Here is a 16,581-nt window from a genome sequence, read left to right on the forward strand (position 1 = left end):
TTGATTTTATTGTCTAGGTTTTCTACACTAAATGTGTGTAATTACAAAGGGGGCATTTTGCTTGGCTGGCGTGGCTCAGTGGTTGAGCGTAGACCTATGAACCAGGAGGTCACTGTTCAATTTCTGGTCAGGGCACATCCCTGGGGTTGTGGGCTTGATCCCCAGAGGCATCTGATCAATGATTCTCATCATTGATGTTTCCAGCTCTCTCTCTCTCTCTCTCTCTCTCTCTCTCTCTCTCTCTCTTTTCCTCTCTGAAATCAATAAAAATATTTCTTTTGAAAAAGGGAGCGTTTTTTAAAAGTGTATTTAGTTGGTTTTCTTTTAGTATGCTATACAAATGGTACACCATGGCCATAGTTCCATAGAGAAGTAATCATGTTTTTGAGCAGTAACTTCACAGTGTGGGAAATCTAAAAGCAAAAGCAGTCTTATGTTACTAGTTACATAGAGATTTTTTTGTGTGTAGTATGCACTTTAAAACTTCATGCATTACTTCTCTGCTTTTTCTTGCCAGCTGCTGACCTTCAAAAGCAGCATATTATTGAGCTGACTCACAAGAGTCAGTGTGAAACATAACGTGTTACTGCTGGAAGTTTTCCCTCCTTAGGCTGCTTGGTTCTATTTGGCAGTATTGTATAAAGGAAGAACAAGTTATAAAAACCAAGATTAGAAATTAGTCCTGTCAGCACTCCTTAAAAGCACTATAATTTTGTTAGAAATGCGCAACAAAAGAATCAATGTTAATGATTCATTAAACAATAACATTTATTATGCAGAAGAAATAATGCATTACCAGCATTATAAGATGAGATCTCTCCTAAGGTCTAACATGGTAAATACAAAGCTTTGTCGGCTCCATTGTAAGTTGGCTAACAACAGTTCACGTCTCTCAAATTTCTCCATAAATTACATAAAATTATAGGCACAAAGATTATTTCATTAAAATGTTATAGCATTAGCATTTTTTTAAATTTAATATTTGGGACTCGTCTTAGAAAAGTACTTAAGGGATAAGAGACAAAAGGTGGCCCTAAATATGGAAGCAATGTTAGGAGGCATTTTCAAAATCTGGGGAAAATAAAAGAGTTAACATTTTCATTTGCTGTGAAAAAATAGGCAACATTTGAAAGTGAGGTGAAAAATTGGGTACCATGTTTCTGCAATATCATATTGGGCGATAGCCACACAGGGATTATCTGGGAACATGGCTCTCAAAATTCGCTGTGCATTGGGATCACCTGAAGGACTTACTAACTCACGGACTGAATGTAAATCCCATCCGGGGTTTCTGCTTCTCTGGACCTGAGAATTTTTATTTCTGACCAATTCCAGGACATGCAGATGCTCCTGATCCAGGGACTACAAGTTCAGAAGTGCCTACTTAGACCTACTGTACACTATCAATTAAAGTTTCAGACGTCAATTTATAGACTGTTAAATTAATTAAACAAGGAGGCCATTAGACTGATGTGGCTCTAATCCCTGGCAGCCTATCCAAGCAAACCAAAATTTAAGCCTGCAAATGCTTCAAGGTTACAGAATCAAAACCTGAGGACAACCAATCACAAACACCCTACTAGGTTTAAAACTCTAGCCAAGGAAATAATTTCCTTTCTTGGCTGCTGTTAGCTGAGTCCTACTAATCACTTCCTATTTGGTGCTTTCTGATGTGAAAATTATATATATATATATATATATATATATATATATATATATATTTGCTCAAATAAACTTTTAAAATTTCTCACATGCCTCAGTTTATCATTTTTTTATTTTAAAAATATATTATATTGATTTTGTACAGAGAGGAAGGGAAAGGAATAGAGAATTAGAAACATCGATCAGCTGCCTCCTGCACACTCCCCACTGAGCATGTGCCCGCAACCAAGGTACATGCCCTTGACCGGAATCGAACCTGGGACCCTTGAATCCGAGGGCCGACGCTCCATCCACTGAGCCAAACTGGTTAGGGATCAGTTTATCAAGAGTTTTGTTCAATATAAGTGGAAATAGTCTCTGTCCAGTGAGACAAATAACACTAATTATTATTACCCTTCAAGACATTATCTTTTTTGTATCTTAGCTAAGCGTCTTATCTAAATGCTCCTAGAACTGGTTTGAACAGCTTACTGGTTTCCTCATGAATGAGTTCAATAACATTTTGACACAGGTTAATATATTTGTATGAAAATCATGATTTTAATTTTATCAAATTATACTTTAATACATACAAATGAATCAATTGTAACTTAAGTTTGTGCTTTTCTGGACTTTAGTAAATAATTTTAACTAAGTACTGTACATAAACCATTGAAGTAAAATGTTTAAATTAAAAATTACATTTTTTAAAACATTAAATTACTTCAAAATTTCTTAATGTTATTTTCACAGGCTTCCTTTTCTTGCCTCAGATTCATGTGCCTTTACATTTTCTTTTTTAAAATGTTTTTTTTAAATTTATCTTTACTGTTGAAAGTTACACAGATTTGCCCTTTTTCTTCCCACTGACCTCTTCCAGCCCGCTCCCACCACCTGACCCAGACCTTCAAGAAACTATTATTGTCTGTGTCCATGGGTTACGCATATATGCATATAAGTTCTTTGGTTAATCTCTTCCCACCCACCCACCCCCACCTTTCCTCTGAGATTGATCAGTTTTCCATGTTTCTGTCTCTGGATCTATTTTATTTTTTAGATTCCACATATGAGCAAGAACATGTGATACTTGTCTTTCTCTGACCAGGTTATTTTGCTTAGCATAGTACCCTCCAGGTCCCTCCATGCTGTCTCAAAGGGTAAGTGATCCTTCTTTTTTACTGCTACATAGTATTCCATGGTATAAATGGAATACTTTTTTATTCACTCATCTACTGATGGGCACTTGCGCTATTTACAGATCTTAGCTATGGTAAATTGTGCTGCTATTTTTAGTCTCTATGTCACTTATTTCTGCTCTGATCTTTATTATTTCCTTCCTTCTACTTACTCTGGGCTTTTCTTGTTGTTCTCTTTCTAATTCTTTAAGTTGTAGGATTTGATAGTTTATTAACAATTTTTCTTGTTTTTTGAGGTAGTGCGATGAACTTCCTTCTCAGGACTGCTTTCACTGCGTCCCATAGCTTTTGGTTTGTTGTGTGTTCATTTTCATTTGTTTCGAGGAAGTTTTTTATTTCTTTCTTGATCTCATTGGTAGCCCATTCATTGTTTAATAACATGTTGTTAAGCCTCCATGTATTTGAATGTTTTTGAGTGTTTTTACTGTAGTTGATTTCTAATTTCATGCCATTGTCATCTGAGAAGATACTTGATATGATTTCAATCTTCTTGAAATCGTATATAGAGATTTGTTTTGTGTTCTAACATGTGGTCTATCTTTGAGAACAACCCATGTGCACATGAGAAGAATGTATATTTTGCAACTTTGGGGTGAAATGCTCTGTAAATGTCAATTAAATCCATCTGATCCAATGTGTCATTTAGAATCACTGTTTCCTTATTGATTTTTTTCTCTGGAAGAGCTATCCAGTGAAGTCAGTGGGATGTTAAAGTCCCCTACTATGACTGTATTGTTGTCAATCTCTCCCTTAAAGTCCTCTAGAATTTTTTTTTTTTACATATTTAGGTGCTCCTATATTGGGTGCATATATGTTTACCTGGGTTATATCCTCTTGTTGGATCTGTCCCTTTGGTATCATGTAGTGACCTTTACTGTCTTTTGTGATAGCCTTTATTTTGAAGTCTAGTTTATCAGATATAATTATTGCTACCTCTGCTTTTTTTTTTTTTCATTCCTATTTGCATGGAAAAATTTTTTTCCATCCTTTTATTCTCACCTTGTGTGAGTCTTTTGTTCTGAGGTGGGCCCTTGAAGACAGCATATAATTGGGTCATGTTTTTGTATCCATTCAGCTACTCTATGTCTTTTGAGTGGAGCATTTAACCCATTTACATTTAAGGTTATTATTGATAGGTACAGTATTTATTGCCATTTTAACTCTTTATGCTTATTTTTTTCCCTCTCTCTCTGTTCTTATTATTACAGCAGTTCCTTTAGCATTTCTTGCAATGCTGGTTTGGTGGTGATAAACTCATTTACTTGTAGCCCTTTTTGTGGTTTTTTTGTTTGTTTGTTTGTTTGCTTTTTGTCTGGGAAGATCTTTATTTCATCATCTATTTTGAATGATAGCCTTGCAGGATAGAATAGTCTTGGTTTCAGATCCTTGCTTTTCATTACTTTAATACTTCATGCCATTCCCTTCTGGCCTGTAGAGTTTCTGATGAAAAATCAGTTGATAGTCTTAGAGGAGCTCTTTTGAAGGTAACAAATAGCTTTTTTCTTTGTCCTTTAAGATTCTCTCTTTGTCTTTAATTTTTGGCATTTTCATTATGATGTGTCTGGGCATGGGCCTGTTTGGCTTCTTCTTGCTTGGGACTCTCTGTCTCTCTTGAACTTGTGTGACTTTGTCCTCCATCAGGGTAGGTATGTTTTCTGCCATTATTTCTTTAAACACGTTCTCTATCCCTTGCTCACTTTTTTCCCTTTCTGGTACTACTGTAATGTGAATATTGTTATGTTTCATGTTGTCCCACAGCTCCTTAAGCTGTACTCCTGCCTTTTAATTGTTTTGTTGTTGTGGTGGTGGTGTGTTTTTTTTTTTGGTCTTTGATTGAATTATTTTTTTCCACCCTGTCTTCTAATTCACTGATCCAATCCTTGGCTTCCCCTAATCTGTTGTGTATTCCTGTCAATGTGTTCTTTATTCATGCTATGTCATTTTTCATTTCTAACTGGTCATTTTTCATAGTTTATATATCGTTTCTCATGCTGTTGAGTACACTTGAATTCATCATTCTGAACTCTATATCTTATACATTTCTAATCTCCACTCAATTCAGCTCCTCTTCTGGAGAATTCTTTTTCATTTGGGGCTTGTTTTTTGTCTCCCCATTCTGGCTGCCTGTTGGGGTAGATCTGCTACAATTCCTAGTTTCTGGTGCTGGACAATTTCATATGCTGTTTGCAACTGGCCCTGAGTACCCTTAGAAGCTATCAGCAATCCACAGCATGTGGCTCACTCTGCTGAGGATGGGTGCCTTTGGAAAGGAACAAGATGTGCACCAAGGTCTGCTTTTCCTAGTTCTGGGAACAAAAGGATATCAGGCAAAGGCTCAGAGCCTCCAGAAATCCTTCTCTGCCTGCAGTCTGTTATTCTCTGTCTTAATGAGCCTCAGGCTATAGCCCACTGCAAGGTGTATACTCCACAGGGTGGGGCACTTGCTCCCCCTCCCATGGCAGAAGCTGCCTGCATGGTGGAGGTCTGCCTGAGAAAGATGTCCTCTATCTACAGTGTGAGGGAATGACTCAGCACAGGAAACCAGGGTGTCTGCCTTGAGATATCTAATTCCAGAGCCCCAAACCCTGGCTTCTGCTCACACAGCTCCAGTCCACTCTGCCCTCCCTCTGCTGGAGCTTAAGGTGAGTAACTGCACATGAAATTTTGTGTGTTGGCCCCTTCAGAGGGTGCTTGCATTTCCAGCCATCTCTCCCTGTCAGACAACAACCCCACTGCTTTTCACAACCAGATGTTATGTGGGCACCTTTCTCTGGTGCCCTGGGCTGGGGAGCCCAGCTTGGCGTTTAGACCCAAGAGTTCTCAATGGGAAACCCACAGCTGAGATATCACTCCAGAACTTCAGCTGCTGTCTGTGGGAGCCTGGCCACCCCTTTCATGCCTCTGTACTTCCCACCAGTCTCTATGAGGTCTCCACTTTCTGTCCTTGGTTATCAAGGTTCTCTCTAGTTAGTCTTCAGTTGATTATTCAGGACTGTTTTTCTATATTTTAGTTGTAATTCCAGTTTAGTCCTGGGAGAATGTCAGTGTAGTTTCTACTTAATCTGCCACCATTTTTGAAAAAGTCATTTTTACGTTGTCTTAAAGCTATAGCAGAAATTTGTATTATATAATGAGTATCAATCAGAAATCTTTTCCTTTCCATTTTTATTTAAGTAGCTTATAGATAGTTTTAAAAATATTAACATGGCTCTATGTATGTTTTTCATAAAAAGTTGGTGGCATCCATATTAGATAGTAAAATATATATATATATATATATATATATATAGGCATAGAAAAATAATAATAGAACATTGATGCCAGATGTTTATGTGTGCTTCTGAGAGTTAAGTAAATAGCTGGGAGCTTCATAACTACAAATTCAACTGCCAATTTATCATTAATTTCCTGTTAGTCATGGGAAATCATTAGGTTTTTTAAATTCTTTTGTGTAATTGTTTGCCAAGTATTATCATGTTTGCAGGTATATGATATGGTAATTAATGAAGTTGTAGGCAATGTTTATAAAGTGGATGGTCTAGTGCCAAAAAAATTTTGTATCCAAAAATATAAATCTTCAAAACCACCACAAGATAGTATTTCACATCCATTAAAATGGCTACTATTAAAAAAACACAACAAAAAATAACAAATGTTGACAAGGATGTGCAGAAATTGGAGGCCCTGTGCTCTGTTGGTGGAAATGCAAAATAGTGTACTTGCTATGGAAAACAGTATGGAGGTTCCCCAAAATATTAAAAATAAAATTAACATATGGTCCAGCCATCCCACTGTTGGGCATATATGCAAAAGAATTGAAAGCAAGATGTTGTAGAGATATTTGCACACCCATGTTCATAGTAACATTATTCAAAATAGCCGGGAGATGGATGCAACCCAAATGTATATGGTATATACATACAATGGAAATCATGTCACATGTTATAACATGGATGAGCCTTGAGGACATTATGCTGAGTGAAATGAGCCAAAGCCAATCACAAAAGGACAAACACTGACCTGAGGTATCTAAAGTAGTCAATTAATAGGATCATACAAAAGTGATTGCCAGAGGCTATGGTAAAGGAGAAACGGGGAGTTGTTTAATGATTATATAGTTTTAGTTTTGCAACATGCAAAGATTCTGAAGATGGATTACACAACAATGTGAATATACTTAACCCTCCAGAACGGTACACTTTAAAAAGCTTAAAGTGGTAAACTTTATGTTTTTCTTTAAACCATATTTTCAATTAAATATGGAAAAAATTTAAATCTTTCTGGATAGAACTAACTTAATGGTTTTATAAGAAGGCAGTTACAAGAGTGTGATTTAAGGCTTACCAAAGGATTCTCTTTCCTCTAATCTGTCTTTATGTCTTAAATGTCACCCGTGGAGCATCATACCTTGTGGTTATGAGCACATTCCCTATTGTGAGTAAATACCTAACATAATGACCTATAATCAGTATTCACATTGTAAGAACATTATGTCAGATTCTTAAGAGTAAGCTTTGATGGAATAAAGGAAGGAAAAGAGCAGCAGGGCAAGGGGTCCTTGGTGAAGGGAAAGTCAGAGCCTGGGGAAGCCTGATTGTTTACCCAGAAATTCACCTATTTAACCCCAACTCCCACCTGCAGAAATATTTTTCCTTCCTACTTCCTGTTGCCCTGGGGAAAGTTGCTGTTACCATAGAAAAGGGATTCTATGTGTGTAACTTATGCATTCCTTTCTAGGGGCAGACAAAAGAAACATTGTGAGGGAATTACTTTCACAGCTCCTCACCTCTAGTCCATTAAGCTAGCATGCTCAGTTTTAAGCAGTATTTTTCCTGATTTTGAAGTTAAATTGCTTACTGATTGTTTCTTCTCCTTGTCACATCTTCCTTAAGTTCAATTGAGGAACATTATTTTATGATGCTTACAAAGGAACCAAAAGTGTTGATCCATTTTAAGGTCAATTTAAACACAGACCACTTAATTCTCAGCCTGGTGCGATGGAACTTCTGGAAAAAACTCCATTTTTAATTTTGTGATTTTTATCAGTGTGGTAAAGGCCAGGGGAGGGGGGCAGGGTTGGGTGGAGGTGGGCAAAGCAGGGGAGGGGGAGAATAGGGGACATCTGTAATAGTGTCAACAATAAAAAAAAGAAAGAAAAGAAAAGTGGTTACCATGGACTCTGGGGAATAAGTGACTTGGTAACTTTAACAGAAGTGCGTACTTGCTATTGCCAAAGCTGGAATAACAATCGTGTGTTTACCACGAATACAGACCTTTCTGTCATAAAGTTGGCTACAGTTTTTGCCAGGTGTTCCATAACTCCTCAGGTATATTCCCAATTAGAAACATTATTTTCTGTATTAAAGACAAAAAAAATTTTTGACATAGCAGTATGGTGGTTAGTGAAGAATATTAAATGCAGATTTGATTTATATTACCTTATGTGTCTACATCTTTCCCTTCTGTCTGAGGATTTAAAAGAGCATTCATGAAGGTTTTGCAGGTTTGGGTTCTCTTTATTTTTAATTAAACATTGAAGTGATTCATTGTAAGAAATTCGGACAGCAGAGTAAAATGTAAAGAAGCTGAAAAAAAGCCATAAACTCATCATCCTGACTCAATTTTACTTAATAATTTGATCTGTGTTCTTCCAGAATTTTTTCTTAGGCATATTTTTTTAGCAAAGCTGACATGAAAGACTTTAATTGCAATTGTAAAAGGAATTGCAGACTCCTTGTTTAAGTGGCTGGAGTATATGTAGAAAACTGCTTTGTTCAGTATCTCTTTACCTTTATTCTTCAGCAACAGGATTATCCAAGCCATCTATTATTCAGCATTTCTTAATAATATGCACTTGATTTTGCTATAAAATTTTTTTCTACTTTGTGAGTGAGGTTTATGTAATTTTGATTAAATGATTCTTATTTGATTCAATACTTTTGCTGCCAGAGTGTCAAAATCTGGATTTACCTGGAAAATACTCACTGCTGACGGGCAGTGTTATGGGATTAATGATGCCAAAGGGCTTAAGCGATGATGAGAAGAGACCTCCATGGCTGACGTTGGCACTTCTATCACTTGAGAAAATGCCCGGAGCTGTGTCTCGTGGAGTTGGCTTTTGAGGTTGTTTCTTATGAGGAAATGGGCCTGAGAACATGTGCAACCGAAAATGGCAAGGAACTAGAAAATGCTATAATTAGAAAAAGGGTTTTGGACTTTTATAGGCTTCCATGAAAATGTACTCTTTGTAAGAAGACTAGCAATAGTAATAGCCTCTCTCTCAGGATACTGATAGAGAGCATGTACCGAGTGCTCACGATATGTTGGATACATACGTTTATTACCCCATGAAATCCTCTCAACAGTCCTATCAATTAAATAGTATTATTTTCTCCATTCCAGCAACGAAGAAACTGAGCTATAGAGAAAGTAAATAACTTCCCAAAGTCAATAGCTAGTTGGTAATGAAGTCAGATTTTGAATGTTGGCCATCTACTTGAGAACTCACTCTGTTAACAGTGTTTTATTGGGCCCCATCTGAAATATTCAGATAAAAAAAAACCTTAAGACTCTATGAGCCTTGTTATCAGTCTTTTCTGAAAAAGTAACACCAATGGCCAAATGTCAAATATAGGGAGCTTTTGTCAATGTTTATATTTAAATCTCGGACAAAATGTAAACTCAAAATTTTTTAAATTAAACTCATTACATTCTTTCTTTTAAAATGAACCAAAAAGATTACTGGATTATTGCAATAGAAGCACTCCATAACTGCTATCTGATTTTATAGGTTCTCTGTACTTTTTTTTTCTGTTTTTGAGCTATTTTACAATTCTTATAAATTGTAGATAACTGATAGCAATGCAGATGATCGCTGTCCAGAATCATGCAAATGGATTTTGTCTAGCATAAATGCAATTGATTTCTCTTTACCGCTCATAAAATAAGCCAGTTTTGCAACTATTTGTAAATTAATTTCAGCATACTTAGTCTTCATATATGTGTGATTCTCTAACTCTCACTTTAATCAACTTTAACATCTATGACTCCTTCGATAATTAATGAGTTAAATAAAATCTATGGCAGGTGTCCATTTTATGGTTGTATGGGAGTCATGAATATATTCCCTTTTGAAACCTCAAACTTCCTTTTGTTCTTTTACTCCATTCAGTCTCCATACCCTATGCAGCCCACCTCAAATACGTTTTAAACCTGCCTATTCTAATAAGTTAGCCCTATCAGGGCCCTCATCATCTCATCGATACACTGTATTAGAAGTCTAATTGATATACAAATGTTTGTTGAATAAATGCGAGAGCACCCAGGTTTGGGATTAGGAGTGTGTAGTCGTTCTTGTCAATAATGGGAGCAGCTGGATTGCAAATAGCAACATACCAGGACTCTTTCAAAAACGTTTCTGAAGTATGGTTTCATTGATAGTTCTTTTTCTGATAAAACGTTCTGGTGCAATATTCACATTCCTTACTTCAACAATCATATAATTGTTCTTGCACACAATATTCAACTGGCTTTGCAGTGGCTTGATGCTTGGTTACATTTCTTCTTCCTTCTCTTCCTTATCTTCAGGCATTGCTGGGTGACACCAAATAGTTCATTCATCACCATCCTAGAGCATATACTGTTGGGATATTCAAATTAACAGTAATTTATTCAGCCGTTTCTTTCTTTTTAGTTTGTTTTTAGGCTTGAACATCACCAACATATATAAATTTCCTTTGCTATTCAGAGTATTCAATGCTTTGTGCTTCTCTTCCTCTAAAGAATACTCCTCAAAATGTCCTTTGTCGAAAGTTGTTTTTTTGTTGTTGTTTTTCTTGTTGCTGTTTTCCAAGTATTTGCTCTAGTAGGTGTCAACTTCAATGTTCATTCTTGTATATTCTTGTGGTAACATAAGCAGCATAAACCGGAGCCCAGAAGTCACACACGTAATCTGAATATACTAATTAAGGAGTGAAAAAATGTCCTATGTCACGCCTCAAGCCTCAGGATAACATCTCAAACCACTGTTTGGAATCTAGAAGTTACACGCAGGGGCAGGTAGATAAAGAGGTTTCCACAAATAAGTTCTGAAGCTTGAAGAATGCCCAACAATTTCCTGAGTTTTGTTGACTGCACACACAAATGATTAAAAATAATACTCTTTGAAAGGCTCAGAAGTCATCCCAGTACTTGCCTAAGTGTCATAAAGAAAAGGAGGCTTTAACATTCTTAACAGCCTCAGGTATATTGAATTTGCCATTAGCAGAATATTTGAGTTTATGAGGACTAGAGGCAGGAGAAAAAGGGGCTCATCCTGTCCCTATTTCAGTTGAAACTACAAATGCTGTATATGTGTTCTGAATTATCTGTCACATTGTTATTATATAAACATTGTGAAGAGTGTTCATTTTATCTAGATGCCTTATAAAATGGATAAGATGTCAAAATACTCTTCTGAAACAAAGAATTTTAAAATTCAGTAAAAGTTTAAAATTGAGCTGCAGTATTTTCTAAAACATGGCACTTTCCACAGATATGGATCTTATGAATGTCAAGACAAAGTTATAATGGATGTATATATATCTATTAGGAAATGTTCCCTTTTTACTAAGAATTATTTTCTTATAAAATTATGAGTTATTTTTTCACTAAAATAAACCTATTATTAATTGTAATTAATAACATTACTTATAAACTAGTACATAATTATACAACCCAACATTTAATTTCTTTTTTGAAAATAAACTTTTTGTTGTTGACAGTATTACAGGTATCTCCCATTCTCCCCGCCCCCCTGCCCCGCCCCTTTACCTTCATCTTCCCAGCCCCTACCCACCCCCTCATGTCTTCACTACTCTATTGCCTGTGTCCATGGGCTATGCCTATTAGTATATAAACTCTTTGTTTTATCTTTTCTCATCCCTCCAACCTCACATCGAGGTATGTCAGTCTGTTCCATGCCTCCATGCTTCTTATGTTGTTGGTCAATTCATTCTGATTATTAGATTCCACAAATAAGTGAGATCACGTTATATTTGTCTTTCTCAGATTGACTTATTTCACTTAGCATAATATTTTCCAGGTCCATCCATGCTGTCCCAAAGGGTAAGAGATCCCTCTTTTTTACAGCTGCATAGTATTCCATTGTGTAAATGTCCCACAGCTTTCTTATCTAATCATCTACTGATGGGCACTTGGGCTGTTTCCAAATCTTAGTTATTGTAAATAGTTCTAACTGTTCTAAATGTTTATCTATAATAATAAAAGGGTAATATGCTAATTAGACAAGGCGTCCTTCCAGACGACCTTCCAGACGACCTTCCAGACGAAACTGGGGCTGTGAGGGAAGCCCTGGTCCCGGGTACCAGAGGGAAGCCGGTGCTGACAGCTGGGGGAAGAAAGACCTACTCTTGTATGAATTTCGTGCATCGGGCCTCTAGTATTAGACATAAAGAAATATTTAACAATACTAATCTAAGGATTTTACCATAGGAACCTACAAGCAATAACTAAGTTCAAAGAAAGAAACAATAAAGATTAGAGGATAAATTAATAAAATTGAAAATGACCAACTAATAGAGAAAACTAACAAAGCAAAAATTTGTTCTTTGAAAATATTAATATGATTGATAAATCCTGGAATAGAAGACATGCTGTTTGTTTTTTTCTGGGACATGAGCACACTTACCAAAGAAATTTAGATATCTCTGTGTTTCAGATAATAGTATTTTTTTACCCTGAATAGTACTAAGACAACTATGGATATTAGTCTTTACTAAAAGCATTAGGTAAGATTTTGAAGTGTAAACAGTTAAGGGGAGGGAAGGACATTCTCAGTTATCTATGCAAAGACATCAAATTATGAACAAGCATCTTACGATCACAGTTTATGAAAAAATATTCAAAACTTGGAAATAAAGCTAAGAGAGTACAGTATATATTTTCAATGTGATACTGGATGATTATTTAATAAAAACCTCTGAGGATTACATAATTCTTTCAGAAAATTAAACTGGCATGTTTACCTGTGTTTTAACATTCTCTTCAGTATTTGATTACAGCCCAGACACGGTGAAACTCATATTAGCTTCTGTGATAGCAAATGAACTCCTAGAACAGTGATGGCGAACCTTTTGAGCTCGACGTGTCAGCATTTTGAAAAACCCTAACTTAACTCTGGTGCCGTGTCACATATAGAAATTTTTTGATATTTGCAACCATAGTAAAACAAAGACTTATATTTTGATATTTATTTTATATATTTAAATGCCATTTAACAAAGAAAAATCAACCAAAAAAATGAGTTCGCGTGTCATAGGTTCTCCATCACTGTCCTAGAATGATGTTGGAGGATTTTGTTTGTTTTTTTACTGTAAAGTAACCAGTTTTGTATCTAATCGAACAATCTTATTCTAACATTATTTTACTTAAGTGCCTGTAAACAGAGAGTTCCTCAAAATGGTTTTTGAATTAGCTTTATCTTACTTGCTAACGTTAGGAGACCCTTTCCATGGCTCTCTCACATTTATGTGGGTCTTATGAGCAGAGGTTCTAGTTGCCTTTGTTCTGAATTATCTTGTCAGGAATGTTTGTGTAACAAACAGCCTTGGAGGATACAGTATTTGCTTCCATAGCAAAGTTCAGGTCTGCGTAGAGCCTTGGAGGATACAGATGGGGCTCCCGCCTGAGGGTGGGGAGGATGGTGGTCCGGCATGCTTAGACTACATGACCTAAGCTCAGAGTTCCTCTCCCAGAATGCAACCCGCTGCATGTGCAGGCGCCACCGCTCCTCCTTCACAGCAGTGTGTGCAAATTGTCGTATGGAGAACCGGCATGAAATGTGCTTGTGCTCTTGCTGCTTGCTGTGCCATGAGAGATACGTTTCTTTTTGTCTCTGACCCAGGCATCTTATCTGCCAGCATCCATCAATCCATGGCAGGTAACTTGTGAGCTTGCAAGTAGGGTAAAATCTTAAATCCACAGTTCTTGACAGACACTTCATTTTTTTTTTTTTAAATGGACAAAATGTTTCAGCTCATATATATATGAGCTGTTTCAATTCTTTGAAAACTTCACTTTAGCATGTTGATAGGTCTTTCCCTGAGATACACGAGTGGACTTATCTGCTGCATTCAATAGAATAGCATTGTACAATAAGTGAAATTTAATGAGCTGTTAAGCCAAGCATGTCTTCTCTTGGTTCATGTAGTGATTTCCAATCAACCATGCTAATTTACTTTTACTAATTGTTTCTCCAGTTTTCTCCCTTTTTTTTTCTCCCTCCTGATTTTTATTTTCTTTCTTGGTTCTTGGTCAAGTCTTTCAGTTGGTTTATGTTTTACCTGAAGTGTTTGGACTAAGTCGCTTTCTACAACCAAAGTAGGGACAATGGTCTAGGAGGGTGGTCTTGACAGCATAATCAGTTGAGCACCTTGTGTGATTTGTGTGTGGCTAATTGATTGCAATAATGACTGGTAATCTGTTTGTATGGTCTTGCCATTTAGTAATCTCTGGAAGGGTGATGGGGATCTGTTCTTTATCAGGTAAGACACAACAGAGAATCTGGATTGTTTTTCCTGTTTGACTATTTGTGAACACCTATCAATTAAGAAAATATTTGCCCATTGGAAAGGAGAATAGCCCTTTGATATCTGAACTGTGGAGTTTTGTGTTCCATGTTTACTTTTACTTGTGGCTGAGGTTGTAGAACTAAAGCTGCAAGCTCTCTGTGGTTTTCTGTGATTGAGAAAAGTTTTTAGCTCCTTTTGAGTGATTTCAAATATTTTCCATCTCTAGAGAGTATTACTAAACTAGATTGTAAAGTCTTACAAAAGAAAAGAGTTCTGTTCTGATTGGTTTATGCAACTTAGATTATTACACAAACTAAAATTCCCAGAATTTCTAAAAATTAAAGAAATAAATTTGAACTAAGTTTTTAGAATCTTAGTTCAGAATCATTTTAATTCAAGAACCCAAATTCACATTATCAAGATAAAAATCTTGGACAAGTCAAACTGGAATCATAATTTTGGTTTAAAATGGGGTTTCTCTACTTTAACACTATTGACATTTTGGGCCAGAAAATAAGAACTTAAAAGATTAAACTTTTTCAAAAGATATCTCTGATTCATTTTTATTTAAACACATCATTATTTGTATTTATTTTAAATTTTGGTGGAACAGAAATAACTTACTGGATCCATGGAACTAAGGTAGGAAATCTTAAACATTTAACATATAAAAATATTAAACACATTTGTACTAACAAAGTTATTTTGCTAAAAATTTTTACATGTTAAAAAAATTAGTAAAAAGACAGTGTTGATTTTAAGCTACAATTAAATTACTCTAGTTTGTCCAGAGTATTATCTATTTAAGAATAATATCTTTTCTTGATTTTCAAATATAAACAAATCTCTGTAATAAAATATCAAACATTTTAAAGAATTTGGAATTTTGCCAAAAGTTCTCAGTATTGAGATCTTCTTTCAAGTAGGAACCAAGTCCATTATTTAAACTCACAGTTAACTTTTCTTCTTCCAAGTTTCACTCTTGGCAAGAGAAAAATAAACAAAAGAAGCAGGAACAATTTAATATTTCCTCTGTCCCTTTTTTATCTTTGGAATTATTGACATTATATATGCACTAGATACTCCTGGCATTTACACATAACGACAGAGCAATGTTCATGAAAAAATTAATTTCCAAATTTCCAAAGAGAAGGAAACATAAAAGGAAAGGGGAACGAAAAAGCAAGAGGAAGCCAGCTTAAGACAGATATAAAATTATCACTGTAAAAGGCTACTTGCCTAGATTCTAAAGGAGGAGAAGAGTTAGGTGAAAGAAACACTATTTTTACACATACTAGTACGCATACTGGAAGAAAAACATTACAGTTCATTTAAGCAATGTATAAGGTCTTTAACATTTCTATCAAACCTTACGATTAAAAAATTAGTACTTTTTTGGTGTGGAGAGAGCAGAGCGCCTGAAGAATGGCTTCTCTGTGTATAACACATCCAACAGCAACTTGGGCTTACTCCTCATGGGTGGCAGAATACTATGACCTTCCTGTGACATTGCGCCCCTATAAAAAAAAAAAATTAGTACTTAGTACTCACCAAAGTAAGAAAATTTGAGAGGTCAGCTCATGTTAAAAAGTAATCTCTCTTTTGGAAACACAAGTCTGAGAATCTCCTCCCAAGGTTTTCTTCTCATTTGTTCTAATTTGTCCCTCAAATGATTCATCTTGTTCATTTCAGAAATAGCCCACAGTGGCCACCTTCATTCTAGATTCTCCTTGGTGAAATGAGGTCAGTTAGAGAAGTAGGAACATGAATGAAAGCATGAAGGCACACACGTGTGGCCCAGAGTGTCAGAGAAGACCCCGGGAGAACTGAAACACTTGGTAAAAATTGGCTCAATCAGCAAGTCTCACAGCCTCGAGACTTCCAGCTCCAAGCAAAAGAAACTAAATGAAGCAACTATCAAAGAAACAATGGCAAGACTGAGGGAAGGTGTTACTAGGTTTGGATAGGTGGCTGAAGGCAGAATTCCTAAGATAAGGATGCTGGTCTGGTGAGACCTGAATTTGTCAGTCCTTGTGGATGGACTGAGAAATAAACGATTGAACCTATGCTAATCCTTTCCCTCTGAATTTTCTCTCTTGGACTCACAACAAAAAAGTGACATTGTGTTATTAGTACCAAGCCAGGTTTCCTTCCAACTAGAACAGTTTTCACAT

The 16,581-nt window shown here is 36.0% G+C and overlaps 1 non-coding gene across 1 annotated transcript; it reads left to right on the forward strand.

Annotated features, from left to right (window-relative positions):
* Window positions 1-15,802: 15,802 nt before the first annotated feature.
* On the forward strand, window positions 15,803-15,930 carry LOC139017133 (small nucleolar RNA SNORA11). The gene has a single exon (XR_011472799.1). It is a non-coding gene; the product is annotated as a small nucleolar RNA SNORA11 (small nucleolar RNA).
* The last annotated feature ends 651 nt before the right edge of the window (window positions 15,931-16,581 follow it).

This window comes from Myotis yumanensis, unplaced genomic scaffold, assembly GCF_028538775.1.
Source record: "Myotis yumanensis isolate MYYU_CA2020_CCGP unplaced genomic scaffold, mMyoYum1.0.hap1 SCAF_9, whole genome shotgun sequence".
NCBI classification, from domain to species: Eukaryota; Metazoa; Chordata; class Mammalia; order Chiroptera; family Vespertilionidae; genus Myotis; species Myotis yumanensis.